The 27683-nt window shown below is 40.6% G+C and overlaps 3 long non-coding RNA genes across 14 annotated transcripts in view; 1 reads left to right on the forward strand and 2 right to left on the reverse strand.

Moving 5' to 3' along the window:
* Nucleotides 1–961: 961 nt before the first annotated feature.
* LOC135290995 (uncharacterized) overlaps nucleotides 962–27683 on the reverse strand; it is a 65524-nt gene continuing 38802 nt past the window's right edge. For 4 of the 12 annotated variants that reach the window (XR_010353843.1, XR_010353841.1, XR_010353838.1 and 1 more), the window contains exons 7-11: nucleotides 26091–26210; nucleotides 17255–17352; nucleotides 17053–17157; nucleotides 14870–15091; nucleotides 3381–5708 (exon numbers count right to left, since the gene is read on the reverse strand). This is a non-coding gene — a long non-coding RNA (uncharacterized LOC135290995). The other 8 variants (XR_010353845.1, XR_010353844.1, XR_010353839.1 and 5 more) reach the window with 6 other exon arrangements.
* Nucleotides 17591–22520, reverse strand: LOC135290998 (uncharacterized). The gene is made up of 3 exons (XR_010353856.1): nucleotides 22491–22520; nucleotides 21501–21612; nucleotides 17591–18018 (listed from the first exon to the last, which is right to left on the reverse strand). It is a non-coding gene; the product is annotated as an uncharacterized LOC135290998 (long non-coding RNA).
* On the forward strand, nucleotides 22584–27465 carry LOC135290996 (uncharacterized). The gene is made up of 4 exons (XR_010353850.1): nucleotides 22584–22844; nucleotides 23832–23879; nucleotides 24524–24616; nucleotides 25369–27465. It is a non-coding gene; the product is annotated as an uncharacterized LOC135290996 (long non-coding RNA).

Raw genomic sequence — 27683 nt, forward strand, 5'->3', positions numbered from 1 at the left:
AGAAATTATTAAAACCATTGCCTCATCAAACCTTCTCTAGCCAGATGGTTATCTTGCTAAATAGATGGCTTTGCACAGTAGATCAGCTTCATGCTGAGGCAGAAGTCCAGAACACTTTTGATCTGTCATCTTGAAGATGCTGCAACCACTTTCCCTCCCTTCTAAGAACAGCAGGGCTTTTCTGTTCAGGCAGGTAGTTATGGAAAAGAGTGCCAACAGAAGCAGGCCCTTGGTTCATGAATAACAAGGGCATTAGCTACTTTTGCAACAAAAATTAGTAGTTACCAGAACAAATCTGTGATTTAGGGCTCCCAAGAGGAAATGTTCTTTTTTTTTTCTCTGTTTTTATAGCACGTTAATGATCATGGGCAAATAAAGTTACAATTATTTTCTGATGCTGCATCTTGGAACTATTATTTATAGCCTATATAATTCATCTCCAAATCCTGATTTTTTGGCAATGTGAAGCAGTAGCTAGGCCAGGAGTTAATGGTTATGAGCTAAGCATTCATCTCACTTGGTGCCATGTCGGCTTGTTCTACTTTCAAATATTATTTTCTCTTATGCAAGCTTGTCTTCTGCCAAACTTGAAGACAAATTGCTATTTTTCCAAGAAAAAAAAAGCACCATGACATGATTCCAATTAACACCATAGGTTTTAAGTGTGATCTTTGTATTGCTCCTTTTTCCCCTCCTTTCCCATTTATCACTATTGAATACATGTCATCTGTTATACTCTACACTTCCAATGCTTTTCCTCTTTTCTGATGTATGAAGATATACTTGAGGTAGAGATATATTGAGCAAAAAGTGAATTTTCAGCCTCTGATCTGAAAAGACAGGGGCCTTACAAATCATAATTTTCTAGCATGTTTATTCATGTTCAAGAGATGTCCCACTTACAAATATTTACTAAGTAGCTTTCTCCTACACTATGCCCTGCATTCTCTTTATATTTGTCCTTATCTTTCATTTTTCATTCTGCATGATGGAGTCCCAGGTTACTTTCAGGACAGACCTGTTTAATGCTCCCCAAGTGTTACTCCTTCCTGTGCAATTGAAGAAGGAAATAGTGTGCAAGACTACAAAAAGCAAACCAAAGCAAAATAAACCTATTCATTTTATTCTTTATCTAGGGATTGTTTCTTTGTATCTTGACTTCTCAATGTCAGTGAATTGATCCACAGATCAAAATGGAAGGTATTTTACTCTATGGACTATGTTCTACTCTGACAGTTTATTTTTCTCTGAAGATAGAATTTAGCCACAAAACCTCTGTCATATTGTAAGTTGTTACACAGAGCAACAACAGTCAGTATATTTTATAATCCACCTGTGTTTATGCTTTAATTTTGATTGAAAATTGGAGCTTTTGTAAAACTCAGTAGTTAAGGCATTTGAATTACTCAGTCCTTTAATATACTGAATATGCAGTGAGAAATGCAGAATACAGGAAGATACTATTCCCTGTGAAGATATTTACTTGCAAACACAGTGAAAATTTAAGCTAGTCAGAATATCCTCTTGCTCTCATTTTCCTGATCATTCCCTTCCAGAAGGGAAACCTTTTCTTGGTTTTCACAAATAGAGAGACCTTATCTAACACTCTTTTGATACTTCATTAACCTATTGTTTCTATAAGATTCTGGATTCTAGTCTAATTTATTTTGTCCGTTTTTTGCTGATGCAATAAAAAGATGTTTTAAATTGTTTAAAAATTTGCTCTAATTAAACTTTCATTCATACTTCTTTATTAAAACATATTTTACAGACATCATTCTTGTAAGATAAGTCTAGTTTTTGGGTTTTTTTTATTTTTCCCTTGTATTTAGCATTTTGTACAATCTAAACCAAAAGGTAGTTTATGGTTTCAGGTCTTCATGGTTTTTACACACACTTTTTTTCTTCATGGTTTTTACACACTTCTCACTCACTCCAGCAATCTCAAACAAATACTGTCTAAAACTTGTCAGGTGACATGAAACACGAGGACAAGTCTGCTAGTCACTTTATTGATTATGTATTCATTATGTATTCATCAAACTGCAGTATCTACAAATACATTAAAAAGCACAGTTAAATTAAGTATTGTGATTCATAAAAGGACAAAAACATTCGAAAATGTTTTAAGTAGATATTTAAGTTCATACATGAATTTGTGAATCCATGAATTTTCAAATTTGGGCAATATATAGGGTGTGCTTTGACTTTTTTAGTAAGAGAGATTCAGAATGAAAAAATAATGGTAATATTTCTAGCAGTGAATGCCTAACATTAGAAAGCACAGCAGATAAGACTATTTTACTAAAAGTATCTATCTGCTAAGTGATAGTGCCCTTTTTTTATTATTTTCTCTGAAAAACAACAATACAACCAAGGAAATAATGTCAAGTTCATGACACAATTGCTAAAAAATCTGCTGTAGCCTGTTTTCTACCTTGAGGCATATAATCAAGACTAAAAACCACATCATAAAATCTTAGCAAGAATAGCAGAAATAAGCAAATCTCACTGCTATTTATATCTGCTTTTCCAGCACCTCTTGTTCATATTGGTGCAATGTTTTCTAAAATAAGAAAATCAGTTGGCTAGAAATTTTAACTCATTCCTCCTCTTTAGAATTAAATAAAACCTGAGCAGCTAGCATCATGCTAATCATACCTGGAGCCACTGAAATGTGCACGGCGTTCTTTTTATTAAACAGACTTTGTGGTGCGTCAGCATGTTGGAGGCTTTCTTACAGCCCAGGAAAGGCCTATTTTCAGGAGAGGTGATAGGAAAATTGCCTGTGATGAGAGAGCACGTTTCAGCCAAACCTACAGCAGTGCCTTCAGCAGTGCACGTACCTGTCTTGAGGCATTCCTCTAAGCGCCCTGCAGATACACGCATGCAGTCCTGCCTATCAATTGCTAGTCTGCAAAACGATGTCTGAACTAAGAGCACAGCACACAAATCACCTGACCTACCAGCCCCTCAACTATAAGGTGCCTAAGAAAGCATAATCAAGTAGTAAAGACCCATGCTCTGTAGAGCAAACAAATCAGGTCTTCTGAAAGCCTCCAGGAGAGCTCCAAGGTGCAGACTCCTGCCTCTCTGTCCACTCAGTAGGAAGGGAGTACAAACACTTGGCAAGACTGCTTCGTACAGGGCATAAAATCTAAGTGCGAGTTTGGAGGCAAAGCCAGACACCTGAGTTAGGCTGGCCAGCCCCAAGCCCAAGATCTTAGCAGTCTGAAGCAGCCATCCTTCCGAGAGCGCAGGGCCCTGGGCACACCGTGCTCCCCAGAGCCTCCCTGCTGGCGGCTGCTGTGGCTCGCTGCAGGCACAGGGCCACACAGCCCCCTCACACCTGGGACTGTTTATTTAAAGGCGTTTGGGACACGTAGAGGCTTCAGAGCCCATTCAAGACTGTGTCCCAAAAGCAGAGCACAGAGTGACTTGGCATATGTGAATTCCAGCCATTCGAGCCTCAAGCTGGAGGTGTATTAGTGTGTCTGTGATGCTGTACCAATGGTATGCAGAGTGTCATATTCTGCTCCAAATTAGCCCTAACACTTCTCTGATACATAGGGCTGATTAGGTTTCTAGGTAGATGCTCTTGCAATTCTCTTTTTAAAAGAGTGCAATGTCATACGATCTCATTGCAGTTTCTCTAGGGACAGCAGTCTGCTCCGTGAGGGAGGCTGTGCTACATCTGTCAGTAGCTTGAGAGCTGGCATGGACACGGCAGACAGTGACATCACTCGTCCGCTCAGACCTAGCACAATGCCAGCTGGTGGAGCTCTGCATTTTCTCCCCAAGGGTTTCTTTCCTCCTGCAGAGTGCTGCTTCTCAGAGGAAGCTACAGCCCAAGGCAAGAAATTACAATTGCACTGACAGCACAGGACAGAGCTTGTGGGCATCACTGCTGCATTTCAGCCAGCTCGGAATCACCACAGAATTCAGGTCTGAGCACAGCACTGTTCTTTGTGCCTGAAGCTGCACAGGGCATGCAGGAGGATACAGGAGTGTGGCCAATACTGTCAGTGCAGCCATCTGTTAACAGGTATCCTACTTTCATGAAATGTGCTCTAACCTCCCTCTTGACCTCCTGTTAATTTAATTTAAATTGACAAACTAGTTCAAACATCGTCAGAGTGACCAACAGAGGCTGAGGCTCTGTAAGAAATGAGACATGAAAATGAGGAATGAGACAAAGACAGAGAGAGAAGACAGGTTTTTCTAGGATGCCATAGCTTAAATACATGTAGTATCTAGTAACCATCCAACTAAGTAACGTGGGTGAACATCAGTCATCTGGCAGTAAATGGATTCTGACTCCTATAATGCCAAAAAATGCTTAAGAAATACTGAAAAATTAAAGCATACCCTAAAAATAATCACATTTAACATCAGCTCTGAGACAATAAAATGAAGAAAACAATGCTGTGGTACAAGGTGGGGGGTGGGGGGTGAGGGGGAAATCATGGCAAGCATATTTCTCATTGCAAAATGAATTTGGGCAGCTCCTTAAATCTCTTTCCATATCGCAGATCCAGAAATGAACACAAGGAAAAATATGCACAGTCTAAGAGAACATTTATTTTTTAAAAATGCCTATTTGCTGGAACATCAGAGAATTGAATAGCTAAATACTGTGTACCAGTCAAAAAAAAAAAAAAGGAAATTACAAATAAGTCAAAGTTACTTTGGGGAGCAACTATGTCAATAAACAACAATGAAAACAAAGACCTGTAAAACCAAAAAATAGAGTTTATTGTGTTTTACCTTCTGACCCCAATCAGGAAGGCGGTTCTATTTCCTAACTGCTTAGTTAGCCCCACCTGTCACATAAATAGGTGACAAATCAAGCTACAACCATTATACCAGTTTCTGGAAAGGATTATTGTCACTATAATCTGCAGAAAAAATCTAATAAAATAAATAGTGAGGCATGGAGATGAGGTTTTCAAAAATAAGCATAATGATTTTGTATGCTCTTTGCCAGCAATCAAATATTTTCCTGTGCAACTGATCAGCTTCCCTAAGCATGTTCAAACCAAACCCTGTAACACACTTGTCCACTGGCTCCACTCTGCACTTGCTTTCTTCCACACTCTCCAGGACATGGCTTAAGTTGCCAAGAACAGCTCAGAGTAAAGACAGAACATGATTAACTTTTCTTCCAAGGAGTGAAGACATCAGTCTACCTGGCAAATGGATGACCCCATTCCACAACTTTTGGTTTGAAACTCTCCATGATGGTCACAGAAGAAACACTGCACTGCTATCTCACTCCAGCACAGTGTCTGAGCTTTCTCTCTCCTGACAATAATCTCTGTCTAACATCCTCCCACCTTCTTCTGTTTCTCTTCCAGACCATACAAAAACCTGCAGGATGGTGTGAAGTCCTAAGAACACAGTGGTTTGTGTCAGTGCACACATCCTATTCTATGTGCAGGTAACACACTCTGCATAAAGTGTTTCAGTGTGTCCTTCAGGAAGATGTTTCATCCTTCATTTTCTGTTTATTTTCTTTCTTTAAAAAAACCATAAATCATCTGTTGAAAGGATTCCATCACATGGGGTTTTCTTCATCTTTACCTTTTTATGGTTGACATGGGTCATAACTCATGGTAATGAGGTTAAAAACATTTCCATTTCTGAGCCAATACTGCATCTGTCTTCTCATCTCCCAGAGAATAGGCCAAATGGTAAGATCATCAGAACTGTCACGGGAAAAGCAAAAATATGAGGTTGGAAAATCATCAGTAACTAGCCAGCCTAGAGTCAAGCACAACCTTAATGTTATTTGATACTACCTCACATCATTGCCAAGGGCAGGGAAAAGGGCTCTCCCTGACTTCTGAGAAGAAGGGCATGGCTTCCAGTCAAAAAAACATGGTGGAAGGGGGAAAGCTGTCTGTCATTGTTCATTTTTCTTGGAGTCTGTGGTGAGAATTTTTGCATGTGAATCACCCTCTCTTTTATAAGACTTCTGTAATTAATATTGTTGCTGTTACTGTTCGTTTCCTTATCTCATTGCTATTTCTAGTAAATAGTTTTTATCTCAGCCCCTGGTTTTCAGCTTTTGTGCCTGCAGTTCTCAACTCGATCCCACTGTGGGAAGTGGGAGGGAAAGGGGGAGTGAGAGATCAGCATCTGCTTTTGGGGAGTCTCTGTGGAGCATTGAATTTGACAGCACAATACCTAAACCACAACGTTAATCAAGAGAGACACTAATGAAGAGGGAGGTCTGCTTAGTGATGAGACTAGTAGTATGAAACAAAGCTCAGTCAAATGTGGAGACCCAGACAGCCCCACATCTCATGGTCACTGCAGCCAAGGCTGCCCCGAACCTTCACATCCGCAATTAGTCCTTTCTTTGCTAGTACAAGGTCCAGCAGCCCACCTCTCCTCCTTGTCTCCTCCACCATCTGTGCCAACACCTTACCATCAATGCTCTGCAGGAACCTCCTAGACAGCGTGTGCCTCACTGTGCTGTCTTGGAGTGGTGTGACTGAATTCCCTCACAATAACAAGGGCTTCTGACTGTGAAGCTGCTTCCAGATATCTGCAGAAGGCCTCATCTCCTTCTTCCTCATCTACTTCTTCCTTCAGCAGTGTCACCCATGTTAGCTTGCCCCTTAATTTTTACCTATAAACTCTTAACCCATTTTTCATCCACCTCTTGTCAGAGCTGGATAATTGTGGTTGCTTTCTCATATAAGGAACAGATCCACCAACCTGCCTTGATGGCCTACTTTTCCTAAAAAAACAGCATGTAACTGCCCCTGACAGCATTCCAGTAATTCAGGCTATCCCACCCCGTCTCTGTAATTGGAATGCGATCATGGCAGTGACAGCAACAACAACAAATCTCCTGAAAATTTTTTGCATTTTCAAAATTGTTCTTTAGTGTGTTCAGAATCACCCTTTATTCCCAGAGCTGATTACTAGTGCCTAAAAAACCTTAACACTCATTTGGTATACTGGTGTTTAATTGAATGCCTGAATTTCAGAGACCTCTATATTCTACTGTCAACATTCAGCTTTCTCAGTGCCAATCATAAAGAAGGAATCCTCTACATTTAATGTTTTAAAGTTCTGAACAAACTACTAATATGCTGAGATTACTGTGCTGATCATAGGATTTTTACACACTTCTGCCAAAATTATCTTTGATTGCTTGACATTTATCTAGAACTTGGCCACCTAATATCTCTGTTGCTAGATAAAGATCAAGGGGAACTGCCTCATTATTTTACCCCTGTTGTTACATCCCCAAAATCAACATAATCTGCCATTTCCCTCCAGAATAAATCATATTGCAAAGGCTTCCATCATAGTGCAAAGAGAAACTCGTAAGTACTCCAGGCAAGACATGGAGCGCAATGAGGCAAGTCTGTATAAACGTATCTTCCATTGCATTTCATCACCTGTATGTGAGTTGAAACAAAATCATGCCTCTCTTCAGTTGCCCACAGCTAGGTGGAATAAAGTATGGCCACAAGATCAGGTTCTTAACTGGTATAAACCCACCATCATTCTGTTGTTTTCCATGTTTTCCATTATCCCCAACCTCTGCACTTTTAGTCCAGAGGAGGATATCTAAAAAGTATCTACTACCCATTGCAGAAGCCCCATATTTCTTTCTCCTTGATGTCCCTTCCACAGGATTTCTCATTCCTCTCTACCCAAAGCTGCTCTTATGACCACATACAGAAGGCTTTGTTTCAGAGTGAGATAGAATTAAAGGAAAAGAGAGAGATGCCTGCTTGCGTGTAATTAATAAAAACCTCCAAAAGAAGGCCTGGTGGTTTGCTGTGCTTCACAACATACAATTAGTATTAATAACAAAGAGAAAATTAATTGAAGAACAACCTATTCAGACTAACTGATTATCCAGTGGAATGTGAACTTATTAAACCTATTTAGTCTAATGTGTTATCTCTTAGTCTAATACTAACATAGCAGTTAGTAAACAAGATAAGATGGAATTTTCTGACATGCAAGGTGGGTCCCTATGGAACAATCAAAGACTGCTGTAGATTCTTTGTCACTTGAGGTCTTCAAAACCTGATATTATTCTCAGAGTAATGCTCTACCCAAGCATAAACAGCGTCATGCATAACGCACTTTCCAGTAATCTTTGTTGGATGTCTATGAGTGCTCTGACCTGAACGTCAGTCATGGTTCCATCTAGATCAAGATCTAGATGGGACATTCAGGTAGAATGCCCCAAAATGGATTCAGTGCCAATAAAGACATATAGCAACAGACACTCTGGCCCAGAGAGTGAGTGAAATATATCCAAGTCCAAGACATAGTGAAGATGCATGGATAGGTTCTTGATGTCTGTGAGTTTTGAATAACAGGCTGAGAGGGTGGGTGCAGTGCAGACAGTTTGCAGTGACCAGGCAAACATTTTCCAACAAGTATAACGGGACAGTGCCCTCAGATGGTCAAGGCAGAGTAGGTAAATGCTTGCTAAGTCTTAAACTTAACAAGTGGCTAAATACATTTCAAGCAATGCACTGCAAACAAATCGCCATCACAGTGAACTCTCGAGAAAATGGTCATTTTTTTGTCTACAGCTATCAATAGCCTGGAGTGAGAATATTCCAGAGAACAACTACAGAATAGATCTCCTGCTGCAAAGGGGGAGCAGGAAGAATTAAAAGGAAAAATCCCTCTCAACATAAAACCTTTGTACCATAGCTAAATTTGTCTAGAGGGTTAACATATGGAAGATGAAATGGGCTCTGGAAAATCCTCCATTAGCTGAAAGAATATGATATTTACAGCAGATATAGAATAAACTTACTTTTTTTTAAGTAAGTTAATACTTTTTAATAAACTTATTTTTAAGTCATCTTTTATGCTCAAGGTGTGAGAATGCTGTGCACAGGCTGAAACTGGAGATGCTGTAATAATTTATACCACATCTCAACAAGAACTAGGGGTAATGGGGAAGCAGTTTAAATAGGGCTACAGGAGGAGATTCAAGTTCCTTCTTCAAATTAGGTTTTTACAGGTTTTCTGTATTGTCATATCATACCAGTAACACAGTCCTTCTGAGGTGCAGCAGCTCAGGCATCTCTTCTCTGGTTGTCTTCCTGCCGTGAGGAAGGCTGGCAGCACTGGCTGCAGGAGAAAGAGGAGTTCTCACTGCTGCAGCTCAGCCTCTGACTGTACAGTCAGGACAGCAGCACCTGACCACAGGACGAGCCATGACACTCCTCCACTTCCTAACAGGCACACTTGCCAGCCCATGTGTCCCCGGTGCCTGCTCTCACCAGAGAGCATGGCTGGAACCCCTTCCTCACCCTCAGTGGCTGAAATGCTGTCCTGGGCAGTGGGGTGTGGGGACACCCTGGGTCCCCAGGACTGTGAACACCCTCCAGGAATTTTGTGGTGTGACACCAACATTTGGACAGAACAATTGAAGCTACCAGTGTAGCTTAAGCAGAGACTCAGGCTGTGATTCATCTGAGATAATCTATGCTTGTGCTTCAAGACAGAGTGAATCACATTCCTGGGAGTCCCACTCACCTGCTCTGGTCATGCATGAGCTGCAAGCAAGCCATACAGACAGGGGCATCTGCACTGGGGTGTCCAAGTTTGGTAAACCATAGAGAGATAAGAAGTTGCCAACTCTCCTGACTCAATTTAGTACAAACTGAGTTAGAAAGATAATTCTAATTTTTTTAACATAGGAGGAAGAAACTCTATCACACACATAAAAATTCAAACAGACTCTTCTGAAGACCCGGGGTGATTAATCTGGAGTGGGAGAGATCAGAAACCAGCTCAGAGGGCACATTTTGCTATAGTAAGAAACTGCCATTTTCCCTTCCTTTTTGGTAAAGTTGCTACCTTCCTTACTTGCTCAGGCTAAGCCAAAAAGATGTTTCTGTCCAATATTCTAAATTTCTATGTAAGGTTTTAATACAAACCCAAGGAGAACCAAGTTCTAAAATCCTCTTCATTTATCTTATGAGAAAACAAGTACATAAAATCTCATCTTGTGGTTAAGTAGATTAATTAAGGTGAAAAACATGGCTGATGGCAGGAAAAACCTGCTTTGCCAAACAGTCTGTGTAAGGCCATTCTCATAATCAAAAGCAAACGAATCCTCTTCCACTAGATAACAGCATAGCTAGCCAGTGATTTTACTACCTCAGACAAAAGTTCTCTAAATTCAAAGATGAAAAGCAACAGAGATTTCAAAATGCTTGAAATGCCTATAGCAGAAAATAGGTGAAAAAAACATCAAACCAACCAACTTTCTCGCTTTGGGGTTTTTTTTGAGGGGGCGGAGGGGGGATGTTGGGTTTTTTTGAGTGGTTTTGGGATTTTTTAGAGAAAGAAAGAAAGAAATTAGGGGAGAAGGACACCATTCCACCTAGACCTCCTTCATCGTCATCATTGTACACTGTTCTGTCGGTTGGGGATTGAACCAGGCCTTGCCAACAGCCACCAGACAAGTGCTACAAAGGGGCAGTGGTGCAAGAGGCACCATGCAGGATGTAAACTGACTGTTTTCACATTTCTCCTGCAGTGCTGCCTGCCTTGGCTGAAGCATATTGAAAAAATTCTGGTTTCTGCAAAAACTTCCAGATTTGCCCAAAGCTAGGCAGATGCCTACAAATTTTCCTGCAGGGGCTTTTCTGACCTTTTAATTGACCAAGAAATATAAAGAACAAACATTCTTCTCATTAAAAAGGCAAAATAAAATATTTGATTAATTAAAATGTTAAAATTAAATTAACCCAAAATTGATTATTTGAGTTGATTTAACTAAAGATGCAACTCTGAGTAATTTCAGCTAAATTCCTCTGCTACCTCTGAAATAAGAGGTAAACTGAAACAACCCAATGCAGATTTAAGACAAAAATACATTTTCCAATGTTTGAAAATTCTAGTCTTGGTAAGTCTATTCTTCAGCATCTCTCTGAAATTTGGTAAGAGCTTCTCCACCACAGAAGGATTATGGCAATGAAACAGTACAGAAAAAAATAATCACACAATCATTGAAGCTGAAAAAGACCTCCAAGACCATTGAACCAGCCTTTGACTGATCACCACCATGTCCACTAAGTGCCATGTCCAGTGACTTCTTGAACACTTCCATCTCCCTGGGCAGCCTGTTCCAATACTTAACCACCCTTTCAGTGAAGAACTGTTTTCAGGCAGTTGTAGAGAGCAATAAGGTATCCTCTGAGCCTCCTATTCTCCAGGATAAACTACCCCAGCTCCTCAGCTGCTCCTCACAGGACTTGTGTTCCAGGTCCTTCATCAGCTCCATTGTCCTCCTCTGGACACACTCCAGTGCCTCAATGTCCTGCTTCTCATAAGGCACATAAACAGTGTTGAGAAACACATGCAGTGCATGTAGCTCAGGGTGCAGCTGCAGGCTGAGCTCTGGCAAGAGCCCCAGGAGTGACCATGAACTGCCAACTCTTTGTAGAACAGGGGGCCTGGGGACCTGTGGCCCTGCCAGGTGAGGGGATAGTGAGACATGGCAGGAGGGTATAAAATTCCTTTGTTCTGGGTCCTTCCTCAGAGGCACCCAGCTCAAGCTGCTATTTTGTTACTGTGCCATGATTACATTATTTTAAGGATTTGGACATCTGAGATTCTGCCAAGAGAAACCAGATGTTGGGCTGGCAAGGAAATCTGATCTGGCTGCGTGGTTGTGGGGTGTGTAGCTGAGACTGGGCTTCATTCCCAGCTCAGGTGGTGTGAGAGTGACTGACAGAGAGGCTCCTGGATGGCTGGGCAGGGACATTTCCTTACAACTGGACACAGGATTCCAGGTGTAGCCTCACTAGTGCTGAGTACACAGAGACAATCCCTGCCCTGGCCCTGCTGGCCACACCATTGCTGGTCCAGGCCAGGATGCCATTGGCCTTCTTGGCCACCTGGGCACACCCTGGCTCATGTTCAGCTGCTGTCAGCAGCACCCCCAGGTCCTTTCCCACTGGGCAACTTTCCAGCTACTCTGGCCTGGCCTGTGGAGCTGCCTGGGGTTGCTGTGACCCAAGCACAAGACCTGGTACTGGGCCTTGTTGAACCTTTTATCTCTGTCCTCGATCTATCCATGAACAGATCCCTTTACAGAATTCTCCTGACAGAAAGTGTGCTTAATTCCTTCATTCAGATCTCTCAAAAAGATATTAAAAATAATTTGGCCTCAATGCTGACCCCTAGGGAACAGCACTGGTGACTGAACACCAGCTGGATGTAACTCCACTCAGCAACATCCTGTGAACCTGGCCATCGAGCTAGTTTTTTTCCCAATGAACAGTGGACCTGTCTAAGCCATCAGCTGACAGCTTTCCAGATTAATGCCATGGGAGACAGTATCAAAACCTTTACTAACCACCAGGTAGACAATATCTACAGCTTTTCATTCATCCATAAATGGAGATCAGGTTGGTCAGGCAGGACCTGCCTGGCACATACCCATGCTGGCTGGGCATGATTCCCTGGTTCTCCTGTACATGCCTTGTGTGTGATGACATTCAATATGACATTTTTCATAACCTTTCCTAGCACCAAGGTCAGCTTGACAACCTGTAGCTCACCAGATCCTCCTCTGATCCTTCTTGTAGATGGGCATTACACTGACTAATCTCCAGCCACCTGGGATGTCCTTGATTAGCCAGGACTGATGATAAATTATGGAGAGCATCTTGGCAACCTCTTCTGCCAGTTTCCTCAGTACTCTTAGACCTGGCCCCAGAGACTTGTGAGCATCTAAGTGAAATAGAAGATCACTAACCGCTTCCTCCTGGATTTCAAATTGTCTTTTCTGCTCCCTGTCCCTGCCTAGCTGGTTGCCTTGAGGGTATCAGATTTTTCTGTAAAATACTGAGGAAAAGAAGGCATTAAGTATCTCAGTCTTTTCCTCATCCTTGGTGACAATGTTCCTCCCATAATCAATAAAGGATGGAGATTTTCTTTGGACCTCCTTTAGCTGCCTAAGTACTTGTAAAACCCCTTTCTATTATATTTTAAAGCAGTGACCAGATTGAGCTCTAGCTGAGCTTTCACCTTTCTAAATTTCTGTCTACATGACCTAACAGCATCCTTGTAATCTTCCAGAGTTTCCTACCCCTACTTCCGAAGTTCAAAAGTTCTCTTTATTTCTCCAAATTCACTCAAAAGCTCTCTGTTCAGATGGGCCAGTCTTATTCTCCATTGGCTCAGCTTTCAGTACATAGGGATGCTCCTGCACCTTTAAGGTTTCCTCCTTAAAGTACATCTGGCTTTCATGGAGCCCATTGTTATTAAGGAGTGTTTCCCAGGAGATTTGCTGAACCAGTTTCTGAACAAGCCACTGTTCACTTCCCAGTGTAAGCACAGCTTTCTGTACTGGCCATTTGTTGCTTTTCACTCGTTCCTTAGCTATCACTGTACTGTGACTACGAAATGTGGAGGCAGGCTGTAGATGGTGCCTGCCCAGTGACTGTGAACCAGTGACACTCACATAGCACCACTAACACTAATGCCAGTGTTACTTAATACCAGATCCATGTTGTGGAGACTAATGCAGAATCTGGCCTATATTAAATGCTTCATAAGAAGTGCTTTATTCCCAAAACTGGGAATCTCTAGCCTCTAAGAGAGCCTAGGACTCTTTCTTACAAACTCATCCAGTCCTATTCAGAAAGCTATTATCCAATGTGTTACCTTTTTTTTTTCTTATCTTTTCTTACACTGATGAGAAATTAGAATGTTTTCTCACTCTCCCATTTTTTATGATTTAACAGCCAGCAATATGGTTTTGTATAGATAGAATACCCAATGTATAGGCAGTAAATTATTCTGAAGAAAATGTTAAAATATGGTAAGCCAGTGAAATATATCCGAGTTTTGCTTGTAAATTAGTTGAACGTTTTTATTTAACATGTCACAAAATTTACACTTTCTTAGACTGTGATTGAAGCATGGTTCTACAACCCACAGACTGATGGACATGAAGGAGGAACCTGACTCCAAAATCTTGAAATGCAAACTGCATCAGTCCAGGGGAAGGAATTGTGTTTTCCACTATATCCATGCATTTCTATAAAATATCCTTCTACCTTGTGCTACTTAGGCCTTTTTATTTTTTGTCTTTTCCCATTCAACCAAGATGCAACAATGATGTGGGAAGGAAAATTTCTTGCATTTTGAAAAGGGGTCAAGTGTCCTTACAAATTCACACTTAGGAAGGATGTTACAGACAGCAAAAATGCTCCTGAAGGGCAGCACATATTATTTTAAATTTTTGCCTCTCTCCTTTCTTCTTTTTATATTTAGCAACTGTGAGGTTGTGATGCCTGCAGAAAAACTATTTTTTTTCCATGTGAGGCAGACCTCTTGGTAGTTCCATTCTGTTTACTTAGGGCCATCTCTCCCTATGCAGTATCTTTATGCAGTTCCTTGTCTGACCAGTATTAATTGATGCTGCTCTTTTTTTTGCTAAGGCTGGTGCTATACATCTTTCAAATGAAATATAAATTTGATAGGGGAACACTTAGGAGAGATTCAAATGACACAATTATTCTGATTTCACTATTTCCACCATTGTAAATGGCCTCTCTGGAAAACTAGGCATCATTATTCACTCTAGGGAGGACACCATTTCTCCAGCCACTCCTTAGACAGTATGGATCATTATAAACATTTTGTGAGCCTGATGGGACAAGGCAGTGCAAAACTGAAAAGTAGAAATAAGTCTTCATGAGGATTCCTGAGGATGTGTCTCCCATCTCCTCATGAATGCATCAGGAGGCAGGAAGGAAATGCATGGATGGGCATTTCAGCTCCACCAGTAAACAGTTGATAGTGTGAAATAAAAGGTTTTTCTCCAATTCCAGTGGTCCCATATGCTTACCTCAGACCTGTTGCTGTTTATTAGCAGTTTACAGAGCTACTGCCAGATTCTTAGAGAAGCTCACAACATTAGTGTGATGACCAAGCTAGCAGGACAGCATCTTTTGAGATTTCTCCCCCAGTTTTCCTCTTGCTGAACTTGGGAACTGACTTCATACGAATAAAATGATCCTTTGAAAAGACATAATGCAGCTTTTCTCTGCCTTGTGGTGCCAGTGAACACCTGAAAAAATGAAGCAACAATTCCAGGACATGGTAGAGGTATATCTAGTCTGCTCCTGGTTGTTCCTCTCTGCTGAGGGCACTATTTACTGTGTGGTAAGCTTTCTGGAGGAGCAATGACTGTAGTCCTGCTGCCAGCACTGCCTAACACAGCAGGCAGTTTGGGCTCTGGAACACTGTCACACTGCTGGGCAGACCCACCCTGAAAAGTCCTGCAGAGAAGACATCTGCATCCTTCCCTGCCTCTATCTGCCTGACAGCTCTTGAGCTAAAGAAAACCTTGTGTGCTTGCTCAAGCTTTTAAGCCACCTTCCTGGGCTGGTTTTGAAAGCTCACACGTGACTTAAGCAGTTTCTGTATTTGTCCTAGCCTGTAAAACCCTTTTGTATAACTTGAGCTTGACTAGAGACAGCATCTCCTAAGCAAAATCCAGGGATCCCTAGAGGCTCATCCTGCTCATTCCACAACCAATGCAAAGAGTTCTTCCTTCCATTTTTCAAAGTTTTAAAATACAGAGAAGATTTTGCCAGTTCATAAAGCTCATGAAAAATCTACATCACCTGAAATAAAACACTCCTTTATCTAGTGGACTGAAGAAACAATGTCATAAAATGCAATAAATATTCAGACAGCAAAATATGCCTTAGGTTATTTTTTTGCAATATGCTTTAAATCATTTGAGAGAACAAAGATTTTGACACAAGATATCTCAGGTTTTTGGTAGTATGAGTATTTATCATATTTAGCTCAAATTCACCACCAGCAGAGAAGCCCAGACAGCTACAGAAATGAAAGTACTTAGAGGAATTTCATGCAGGTGGACATCAAGCATCAAAGTATTTTTCATCTGAGTCTCAAAATGTCAATATCAATTTTTGGAATAAAAAAATCCCAACCTACCTGCTGGAGCAGGTAAAGGGAGGACTCACAGGCTTATGCTGGGAGTAATGACAGGCATTTGTGCACTTGCACAGAGCTCAGCCATACCACATCCAGCCCCAGACCCACAGTAGGCTGCAACAGGAAACCTCTGCAAACCACTGAATCCTCAGACACCAGAGCAAACCTGGGGCTTTCTTTTGCCAAGGTCACTGTAGTGCCTATTGTCACCAGGAGGTGTGGATCTGTGCAGGAAAAGAGCTATGCAGACTTTTAGCCAATTAATTTTACAATTGATTCTCTCATTTGCCGGCATCCTCTACCATCAGCAGGGGTCTTTGCTGTAATCCAGTGCAATGCACACACCTTTGAAAAATGATGCTTTCAAGCTTGCCCTGTGGTGCAGTAAATTGGAAAGTGCTCTTAATAATAACAAGGATCAACATTGACTTTAATGGTCTTCAAACCATTCACGTAATTTCATTAGCTACCCAACACAGATGCAAGCAGGAATGATGTCATACTTTTTACTTTGCTCTGAAACCTGAGTCAGGCGCCAGAGATAGAGCACAGTTTTATTGTTGTAATCAGTTTAAAGTTTCTGGCAGTTGGTGATAGATAGGTGGTTGCCAGAAATACAGGAGGTTCTTGTGAAGACAGAGCTCAGACTGGGGCAAGGGTCTTATGGATTGCATGCAGTGCAGTGCTGTGCATGCTGTCGGATGGCTGTGAGCACTGTGAATCAGCGTGGGCAATTTGTCCTTTAATAACATTTCTGCCAGTGCAAGCACCAGAAGACAGTGCAGTTTCACAGCATGGAGAAACCTCTGGTTTCATACCAGTAGTGACTACCAGAACTCCCATCTTCATTGCAAAGTCCACTGGCATAAATACCTCATGCAGGTAGCATACCACTTCACATGTGTGCAGAGTGCAAGTGCCTGTGGGTGCAAGTTCTCTCCGGAGCTAAACTCCTGCTGTCTTCCTCTGCCTGACATGGTGAGTACCATGGATGATCCACATTTGTCAGCACCTTACCCCAGACTGACATCTTTCCCAGGAATAGGAAGCAGTAGTGGTTACCTTGTGATATTTGTGGACACAGCGCAATGTCATGACCTCTATCCCGCCTTCCAGAACTCAGATGCAATGGAACAAAAACAAAAACAAACAAGCAAACAAAAAAATCTAGAATAGAAACAAAGAAAATTGAGGAAGATAGGTAAGTCCATGACCACTGACTGCTTTACAAGAATTTTTCAATAAGCTGATAAGGTGCAATTACCTCATCATCTGAATATTGCAGCAGTAAAATCAATGCAACTTGAGGAGTCTGACAATCAGTTAGGCACTCTTTCAATATTTGTGACAGTCAAGGCAGCTCTGTATAAAACATTGATAGCATTAAAGCACCACAATACTAGTTGCCTAATGGGTACTGAGAAAATTAACTTATTCCAACTATGGAATTATGATAAATTCAGACCTCTGAATCTTCATTTTTAGCTAGATAAGGGTTTTTTTCTGGTTGAGGGTTCTTCAGCAATGTCAGCAGTGTCATATAAGAGGCATTCACACAAGACCCAGCATATACCTGCCTAATGAGAAGATAGAATACAGAAGAACCCTCTGGATGGACTTGTATATTAATATCAAACACTGTTATCCAGAGCATAATTCTAGAGAATCTGATCTTAGTTTTATGTCAATATATCTGAGTAATAAATAAACCTGCAAACATGTAACAAATAAAAATCAAGGTCAAAAATACCCAAATCATCACAATTAGGTAAGTAATATATTTTAATTGTTAGAAGAGGCAAGGATCTTTCTGCCTTTCAGCATCTCTGAATGTTCTCTGATTTATGTACATTACAGATGTCAAGCAGGGGAATAGATTGCTGTGAAAGGCTGTGGAATGTCCATCATTCAAAATTTCCTCAGAGTAGATTAGACAAATATCTGCCAGGAATAACCTGAGCATAGTTGCTTCCATGTTCAGCAAGAAATGGGTTGCACAACCTCTTGAGGCCATCCAGCTCTACAACCCTAAAAAGAAACTGATACTCATTATATGGTTTTCTGATTGTATGGGAAGTCTGTCTGGACTTTCATCAGATTTTTAAATAGTAAACCAGCATTAATTTAGTCATAACAATCATACCAAGAATAATATGGATCAATTTTATTTCTGGCATGATATGACTTCTCTGGAATTATATAAAGGACTAATTTAGTTCAGTGTTTGGAAAATTAATAATCTATCAATGTGTTACATTAATGTGCATATTGAGTTTTTCTGCCATCATTTAAAACAGTTACATAACTAATGAGACTATTAACTATAGAGATCATCAAGTCACATTGGATTCATGTTTTCATTATTTCTATCTAAGGCTAGTTTTTAGCTCAGCCAGTTAATAAATGCCAGGGTAGTGCTGGAAACAGGAAACATGCCTCTCTTAATTTTCATTAAGATGTCCTGGAGAATTCTAGTAAAGACAGATGTGACTGTTTTGTATCACAGGATCCTGCTAGACAGAGAAAACTTAAAGGTGTATTCTCATGTAGAACACAACACACAAATGCTTTTTGCTTACCATTTCTGGAATTATTTGAACTGTACCAAATTCAGCAGCTAATTAGGATCTAGTTCTGAAAAACTCATCAGCTCCTCCTGGACTTCAAATACCCAAGCTGCTTCATTGGAAAGAACAGCTGAATTTAAGCTCCTGAGCATTTGCAGGATATATTACCATGGCTCCTCAAGTGTGATTACAACTACAAATCTTGTCCCAGTTACCTGACAAATTAACAGAGCTGTACCACCTTTTCTGGTTGAATTGGGCAGTGAGTGAGCCTGAGGTCAGACAGAAGAGTCCCCACTGGAAGCTCCATTTCAGATTAGTCAAACAACAGATCAAAGAATTAAAATGTTTCTCAACATTCTACTTATTAAAACTGAAACTTAAAGACTGACAATATGAGCTGCAATGCAGAAAAAAATATTGCAAGAACCTCACTAAGGTGGAACTTTCAGGGCAAGTTTTAGAAATTATATCATTTGGGGATGTTTTTGCTATTATGTCTCTAGCAAAAATTAAGTACACTTTGAAAGATGAAAATGTCACTTCAGTGCATTATATTGTGTGCCAGATTGGCCATGTAGATTCAGATTATAACTATCTGGGCACCAGGCCCATTCTTCATTGACACTCATAAAGAATGAATATTAAGAGATCAAGAACACTGCAGCAGTCAAGATGAAGAACATTGTGATCCCTGTTGCACTGTTAAATGAATTCTTTAATTCATTTAAAGAATTCTTTAAATGTTCAGAATATATCCCAGCAGTGATATTAGCCAGGTAAAATTGTGTATTTCCTTGGGTCCACAAAGAAATAAAACATTACTGCAGTTGAAAAACAAATCTCAAAATAACAGGGGCAGTGTTAGCTGTAGATGTGTGGTCATTGGTAATCATGCCTGACTTCAGATTCAAACCCCATCAAGTAGTTGCACTAGTTGTAGTTATATTTTAGGCCTGGCCTTGTCTCTGACTCGTGACTTCTCCTTCCACACTGTCCTTGGTTCTTTGCCTTCCCACTGCTTTACTCTGTACTAAAAAGGCCAGCAAGCCAGCACACCTGCTTCCAAGTTTCCTTGCCCCACAGACTATTGTGTGTTATCCTGTAGGATGAGAAATGCTAGGGAAGAGGTTGAACTGATCTATGTCTGTTCCAGAGTACAGTATTTCCAATAACAGTGAATGTGTATTAATGCATGGGGAGAAAAAAAAAATCTAATTTTTACTTCCATTCCTGGTTTTCTGTTCTCATTCCCTTTCCATGACCTCCACTGGTAATGAATCAGCATGAGCTCTTAGTGACTCACACCAGACACATAGGTAGGGACTCTGGAAAGAATCACATTTTCTCCTCTTCCTTGCCCTGCCTTAACTTCTTAGAGCAAGGTACAAGTTGTTTGTTTTCCCCAAGACCCAATCCCAGAGACATTTCTCACTAATATGAAGCAGAAGTCAAAAAGTCACACCAAAAACCACGTGAATTCCTTACTATTTTTTCTCTATGCTGCACTGTAGGTCTACATGGAGCTTCTCAGACCATTAAAAAACAAGAGATAAACAGACTTTTTTCTAATATTTTCCACACTGCTTCACAGATGCAGAGGAAGCTGTACCCAGGGAAGGTGACACAGGAACCATGCACCTTCACTGTCCTGTTCCCAAAAGCAGAACAAGGTGTGGGGTAAGGAGCCCTCATTTGGTGCTTCGGACATAGGAAGATCAGAAGTGATTCACCTTCTCTGGTAGCATTGCAGGAACAGGACTTAGGCGTGGAATGCATATTTCTGTGTTGCACATGTTTCAAAGTATTTTCAGTGAGGCATTGGGAACAGTCCTCTCTCCAGGAGAGGCCAGGAGAGCATCATGTGCTCATACCCCAAGGATTTCCCACTCTACACTGGTCTCTATTTCAGCTTCCTCAGGAACTGGAAACTAAGCATATTTCAGGGAAGGTTCTATGGGCTAAGTTCTTCTATTTAGCATTACATGCTGAAATAAATTAGTACATTAAATCCTACTTTTTAAAAATGTCTTTAACATTATAATTCCATAGACCCTGACTTCGCTTGGTTTTAAATCTTGTTCATAGCAGTGTAATAATACAAAAGTGGGAACAGAAAGGAGAGGGAAGAGATAAATTTATATGCAACAGATCATTCTTGTCTTTTGCTTTTGAGAGACTTTGCTGTAAAAGACATTTCAGATTTTCATGGAAACCTGGTTAATAATTATTAGGCCTAATTTAAGGGTGCAGAAAGCAACTGTGTTACTAGTTACACATCAATTGGCTCATTAACTTCAGAAAAGGTAAAATAAAAAGGACCTAGGAGCATATACTTTCCCCCCTTTTTGCCCCTGCAAAAAATCATTCTTGGTGACATTTGGGAGAGTTTTAAGGGAAAAAAAATATAGATAGATAAATAGATAGATAAATAGATAGATAGATAGATAGATAGATAGATACATACATACATACATACATACATACATATAGATACATGATGACAAAAAAATATCAATAAATTAAGCCAAGTGAGAAAACATGAGAAAGAGCAAGGATTGTGTTAAACATGGCAAACTGACACCCCAGCTGTTCTACTGGGGATGATGAGAGCACTCCAAACATCAGGCTCAGGTATTTCTAACCAGGTGCAGCTAAGCCTTAGAAAATCCTTCCAGGGAATGTCCTCACCCAGTTGAAATCACAGCAATTTGTTTATCTCTCATGGTGCCTAGATCTCTCAAACCTCAGGATATTTATTGGAGTCTGTAAGAGTTCAAGATCCCTTTTCTTCAAGACAACAGGTTGTCAAGCAGAAAAGCTAAGGCACAAGTGTGAAGTCACTCTTCATTCTTATTTAAGAATAAGGTAGTAGGGATACATCCAGACATACTTTTTCTGCCAGAATCTTCCCCACATATAACACTAATATTATTACTAAACCTGTCAGCAAGTCTGTGATCCCACTGCCCATGGAGTTATTCCCAGGTTCATCTCCTGGTCTCATCAGTACGGTGGAAGCAATTGCTCATACTGTTAATGTAAGCAATTTCAGCTGTGGAACAAAGAAGCATTTAAAATGATGTATTTAAATAAGGAATCATTTTAATAAGGTCATTTGTGTATTGATGATGCTGAAACTTCATCCTGGTGCTAGTAAGTGCTCACATAGTGCCTTGACAGTTTTCAGCACACTCTAACACTGCTGATTTCTTCTGGCTATGGACAGAAATAACTGCCACATCTCCCACCATATGAAAGAAAAGATAAGGCAAGAAAGAAAAAAGGATGTATTTTAATTCCTAGGCAAACTGGAACTCAAAATGCCAATAGTTGACCCTCAATAGTAACTGCAAGGTCCAACAGGGAGTTGGACCATAATAAGCATTTTGGACAGGATCAGCAACGTGTGTTCAGGTAATGAGTAAGAGGGCAATTGCAGGCTTGCATTGGCTGCTGGTTGCGTAGCAGTACAAAGAGCCACACTGAACATGATTACAGCAGCCCAGACAGGTTCATAGTCCTTCTCATCCATGTAAGGAAAAGACAGGCTCTGTGCCAAAGGGGCTTTCCTTTCCCAATATTTCATAGCATGTGCAATCAGACAGCTCAGGGCCAAGAGCAGGAAGTTTATTAGCAGCAGCTGGAAGACTTTAGACAGCTGTTGCTTTCCAACATCTTTCTGAAAGCCTTGAGGACCCACGCTTGTAGAGAATGTTATCTCCAAAGCACAGATCAAGAATGTGTCTGCAGGGAATTCAACTTCAAATACATAAAAGGTTCCAGCAAAGAGGAAATAAACCAGCTGTCCCAGGGCCTATGGTGGAACAGACCAGACTGAGTGGGGCTACTGCAGCAGGGTAGCTAGATACGAGCTGGACATCATGAAAAGCTCCCCAGGAGCAAGCATAGTCAAGCCCTGGAACAACTCACCTGCAAGCCTGCCTGCAAAACCTTGTGTTGGGGGATGGTAACAAGAGTAACCCATTTAGTCACAATGGAAGGAGATGGGCATGGAATGCCCTTGAGGGTCTTTCCAGACTTTCAAGTTTTAACATATGTCACAGTCAGTGAAGCCCTACAGATGCTAGAATTATACTATGTTGATAGTTACGCAAATCTTCTTTAAGTCAAATCAGAAAGAAAATTTCTGTTTCAGAGAAGTTTCCCAGCTTATGCATGCTTGACTTCCACATAACTTGAATGGTTGCATACTTGCAAGGATTGTGCTCTATTTGTACCTGCTCATAATGTGCTGAAATAATCCTTTTCTCCTGGACTTACCAGGTCTGTCCTATCTTCTCTTCTTTGACAGCAAAAGCTTCAGCTAGCTTGCACGCCCAGCACAAGTAACTTCAAAACTTTTGGCAGGTATTGAAAATAGCTGGCAAATGTTTTGCCTGGACTCTGTACTTCTCTACAGTTTAGCAGATACACCTCAAAACCCTACTAGCATCTCTTTTTAGTGAGAGATTTTCATCTTGAAGAAGAGTCATTATCAAAGTAGATCATGTTGAAAGTACACAGCAATCTTTTTGATTTTATAAGTAACTAAAGACAAGTAAAAAGTCTGAAGGAAATGCTGTGCTCTTCCATAAGCAAGAGAAAATGAGAAGTTTAAAACAAGAAGAACTTCCAGGGAAAGACTAGAAATATTGCTAATAGGAATTCCCAGAGGGGTCAGGACCAGCATATGGCACAGCAGCCTTGCTGAGTTTATCACACGCATTTAAGTTTCCATGAAAAGTTGAAATGATCCTTGACCAGATTTTTTTAAAGTCATTTAAATTGAGCCAGTATTTCCCAGTGCTAATGAAAACCCCTTCATGATTAATTCAATATCCTGATATTTGAAGAGAACTGTGGCTGTGGTCTTATACAACTATCACAGAAAATTACAACTTCAGGACAGATGGTGCAGTGGTGTTGATGAGTAACAATTAAGCCCAATCATTAAGGGCTCTTCTCATCAGCAAAGTCGTCCACTGAAGACATGTATACAAAAAGTCAGTATGACTTTTTTCTGCTAGAAAGATCTTCATAGAATTTCTAGAGAACCATTTTTATCTTTGGAAGACTTAATTGAAGGGGCTGTACTTGAATTATGACACTTGATTCTCTTTCCAAAGTGTTAAATGGTTTTAGAAAATGTTTCCTGTCCACCTAGAGCTACAAAGTACTTGTAATCATCGAAGGCTGTTCCACTATATCTCAGTGTTATGTTCTAACTTTGACTAACCAGATGAACCAGGTCTTTAAACCTTTGTGTTCTAGGAATTCCACAAAGTCACCAGGAAACATGTCCCAGCTCCATCCTCAAAGGTACAAATATGTTGCTATTTCAGTGCAAAACAGATTCCAAGTGTGATCGGGAGACAAGACTCTTTACTTCCTCACCATCCATTTTACCAAGAGGAAGCTAGCTGGTGATAAGTTTGACCTTAGCCTGGTTGAAATGGTTGCCTGCACAATGCAACTCTTCATTTACCTTCTGTAACATATTTCCCAGGTTCTACCCTAAACCTGATATAGAGGATCAATAGACCATCCCGTTTTCAGTCTGTAGTCTGCAAAAAGCCACATAGTTGGGGGATGCAGCCAAGGCAGTGATCTCACTTATATCCAGAATTTTTTTTATGTAACAGAGAGAGAGAACTCACTGTATTTGGTCATGGTACTGGTCTTGAAGTCCAATACATGAGCTGAGCACTGAGGCCTTTGGAGAGAGAGTCTTCAAATGAGACACAGCCAGGAATCCCCCCACAAACCAAAAGCTGCAGTGTGGTGGCAACATGCTAAGCAAAACAAATTAAACAAATCTGCATCAGAGACATGACCTGCTCACATTGTGTGAAATGAGGAAAAGCAGAGCACTGCTTGTAGCTGCTTGCACTGGGATTGGAGGGAAGAGAGAGTTTGGAGGTCTTGAGCAGAGATGAGGGTGGTAAGACCAGGTTCAATTTCAGGCTCTCTGCAACCAGACCCCTTGATGAATGAGGAAAATTTAAACCCTGGGATTCCTCTGTGCCATGACACAAAATACTGCTGGATGAAGACACGTAAGTACAAAGCAGGATTAAATATCCATTCTGATATTTACAGAGATAGAGCAGAATCACAATTGCTTCATAGATAATAGTAACTATTCATCCTAACTTTCTGCCAAAAGCTTATAGTCTACAACAGAGTCATGCTAACCCATTGCCCTCTTCTCCCAAAACAAAAGAATGTAGGATGCCAAGAGAATAGAAAGCACATGTTAAATATCTGACTTGTGCCTAACTATTATCCTCCTTCTTCCTACATAATAACCTCCTCTTCTCTATTTATATTCACATCTATATTTAATGCTCACTGAAGACTATGGACTTGTGTTTGATGTTCATCTGAAGACATGATTCATCACAATCCTCATTTTTAGTAATGGGAAAAGGCTGTGGTGGAAAAAAAACAGATGAGCACTTTTCATCTCAGTAGCCATGTAACCTTTATGTGAACTTGAAAAGTTATACAAAAAATGGCAGTCTCAGCCTATTGCAGTTGATACAAAAAATTTTCCGAATTCTGCATGATCCTCCCTAGCAGTATCTGATCTCTCCTTCTTTAAAGAACACTCATTAAAAAGAGACAGCAAATCATTCATTCCTTGACCTACCATGCCTGTTGTTTTTAACACGAGATGTAAAAACATTCTATTAGTTATAAGTTTTTGAAAAAACAGATGTTATCATTTCTATGTCTGTAGTCTTGAGAATGAAAAACAAGGACAATAGGTCAATAATTAACTTGTTTTTCACTCTCTACCCTGCAGCCAGAGCCACCAGTGCTGACTCCAAAGCAATTGGTCAGAGGAGAGCATGGCACTCCCTTCCCTACTATCAACACAAACCCTCTAAGAGCAACCTACAGCAGGGTCGCTGAGTGCAGAGAGCTGAAGAGCCTCTGATATCAACTCACCACAGAAACAGTCTACTGATCTTCCTTACCAGAATGGAAGGAGCACCAAACTCTTTTGTGTCATGGAACATATATGCTCAGAGTCTCCTATACATCGTCACATGGAGAATGAATGTATATGGGGTAAAAATATTCCTACACACAGAGCTGGTTGCTATCTATTAGTTATCACAACTTTATAAATCTCTTTGCACAAAAAACAGGTTTACCCCCCTCTTTTCCAAACTAGCTAGTTCCCCTTAAAATAACTAACATCAGCCTATTAGAGATCAGACGTAGCTGGGTTAGATTACACTATAATTTAAGAATATAATTTAATGTGAACTTCTAATTCCAATGTGAAAGATTAAAATTCCACTGGATATTTAGATGAAGATATTTTCATCCATCAGAATACATTCTTTACAGAAATAAGAAACCAACCGCCAAATTTACAGTTGCTATTAGGAATATTGTGGTTTGGTCTGAAATAAAACCCTTAATTTCTGGAAAAGGAAAAGCATAAACCATCACTTCTCTCATCCTACCTTCCCCAAAGGAGCATCAGTCAGAGGAGTAAGTGAGGAACCAAAATACCTGGCTGAAAGTGCATCTGCATGGTGGTGAAGCCAAATCTGGAGGTCTCGTCAGGATGCCTGAAGCACTACTTCTCAAAGGGGCAGGTGGCTGAGAAAGGTTCATCTGATAACCTCAAACCTCAAAAAAACAAAACATCTTTGTTTGCTCAAAATAGCTCCTCAGTTCCAAAACATCCTGGATCTTCTCTCATGCCAAGGAATTGATATCAAATATTCAAATGCAGCACCTCTTGGGAGAGAAAGAGCAGAACCTCAGCCTCAAGTGCCTGATGCAGTGATGGGCAGGGCAGGAAGCAGGAATCACACACAGGCACGTCGTCCTGCCACAGGGAAGGTTTTCACACAAACCCATCAGCTGCACCAGGCAAACTGGTTGGGATGGGTTGGGACTGTGGGACCAACATGAGTGAAGCTGGATCATCCTCCTGGGTTCGGTTTTGAGCAACTGGTTTTGTGACACCTTGCTGGCCACAGGAGCCAGAGAAGGAGGACAGTGCTGCTCTCTTGCCAGAAGAAAGCCTTGTCTAAGTCTAGCCTCAGTGACATCATGAACTGACATGTCTGGGACCAGGAGCCTCATGCAATATTTTAATCTTCTTTGTCTTCTTTGTCACTTACACAGATGCTTATGCATCATGGCAGGGGGAGGCAGGCATGGTGTCCCATGGTGTATCTCTGTACTTCTCTACAAAGAGCATGCCATTCCCAACATATTTTCTCCTCATTCTAGCAGACTTGCCTCTTCCCTTTCTCTTGCCATTATTGCCTGCATGCCTGACTTGGAGACCCAGCACAAAAGTGCTGCAGAAAGGCTCAGGTGACACAGCATGACACTGCAATGGCTAAGCTAGAAATCAAGGAGGTCACAGGCTCCTCCTTCCATCAGCATGGGTATAACAGCACCACATAAGGAAAATCTGACCCATTCAACCTAGAAAATATTCCCACAGATGCATGAAGAGACTGAAACCAAAAGGGCAGATCAGGTGCTCCTCCATTTTTCTGCTATAGTCAGTCTTCCCCACATCTCTATTTAAAAGCAATGATTGAAACACATTTCCATCCTTGCTATTTCTTCATTATAATTGTTTCTAAATGTCATGTTTCTTTAATTACCCCTTCCGATATATGCATGAGAATGATAGGATAAAGAACAATACAACATTGCAATTGAATTACAAAAGCAAAAGCATTGTACTATTAACTTCATAGCATTGTTGTGTTATAAAATGCAAAGTAAAGAAAAAGGGGGAGTAATTTGTTTATAAATATGTTAGCTAGGTGGAGCAAATGCCATATTGCCTGATTGCAACTGATTGCAAAGCATGCCTTCTAGCATGGATTTCATGGAGCAAAATGTAGTTAATAAAACTACCTTTATGATTTTTATTACAGCCTTTTAGCATAAATAGCTAATAACCAATTTACATTAATGGTATTGGCACAAAATGTAAATTAGTGTCTTTTTGTCTGTATTACTGAAATGCAGTACCATTGCCAGACAATTGTATTTGGCCATTCCATTAACTGGAGAGATCTAGGAAACAGATACAGTCCCAGGGCCTGCTCAAGGAATATTAATTCAGAAAAG

This window comes from Passer domesticus, chromosome Z (assembly GCF_036417665.1).
Source record: "Passer domesticus isolate bPasDom1 chromosome Z, bPasDom1.hap1, whole genome shotgun sequence".
Lineage (NCBI taxonomy): Eukaryota > Metazoa > Chordata > Aves > Passeriformes > Passeridae > Passer > Passer domesticus.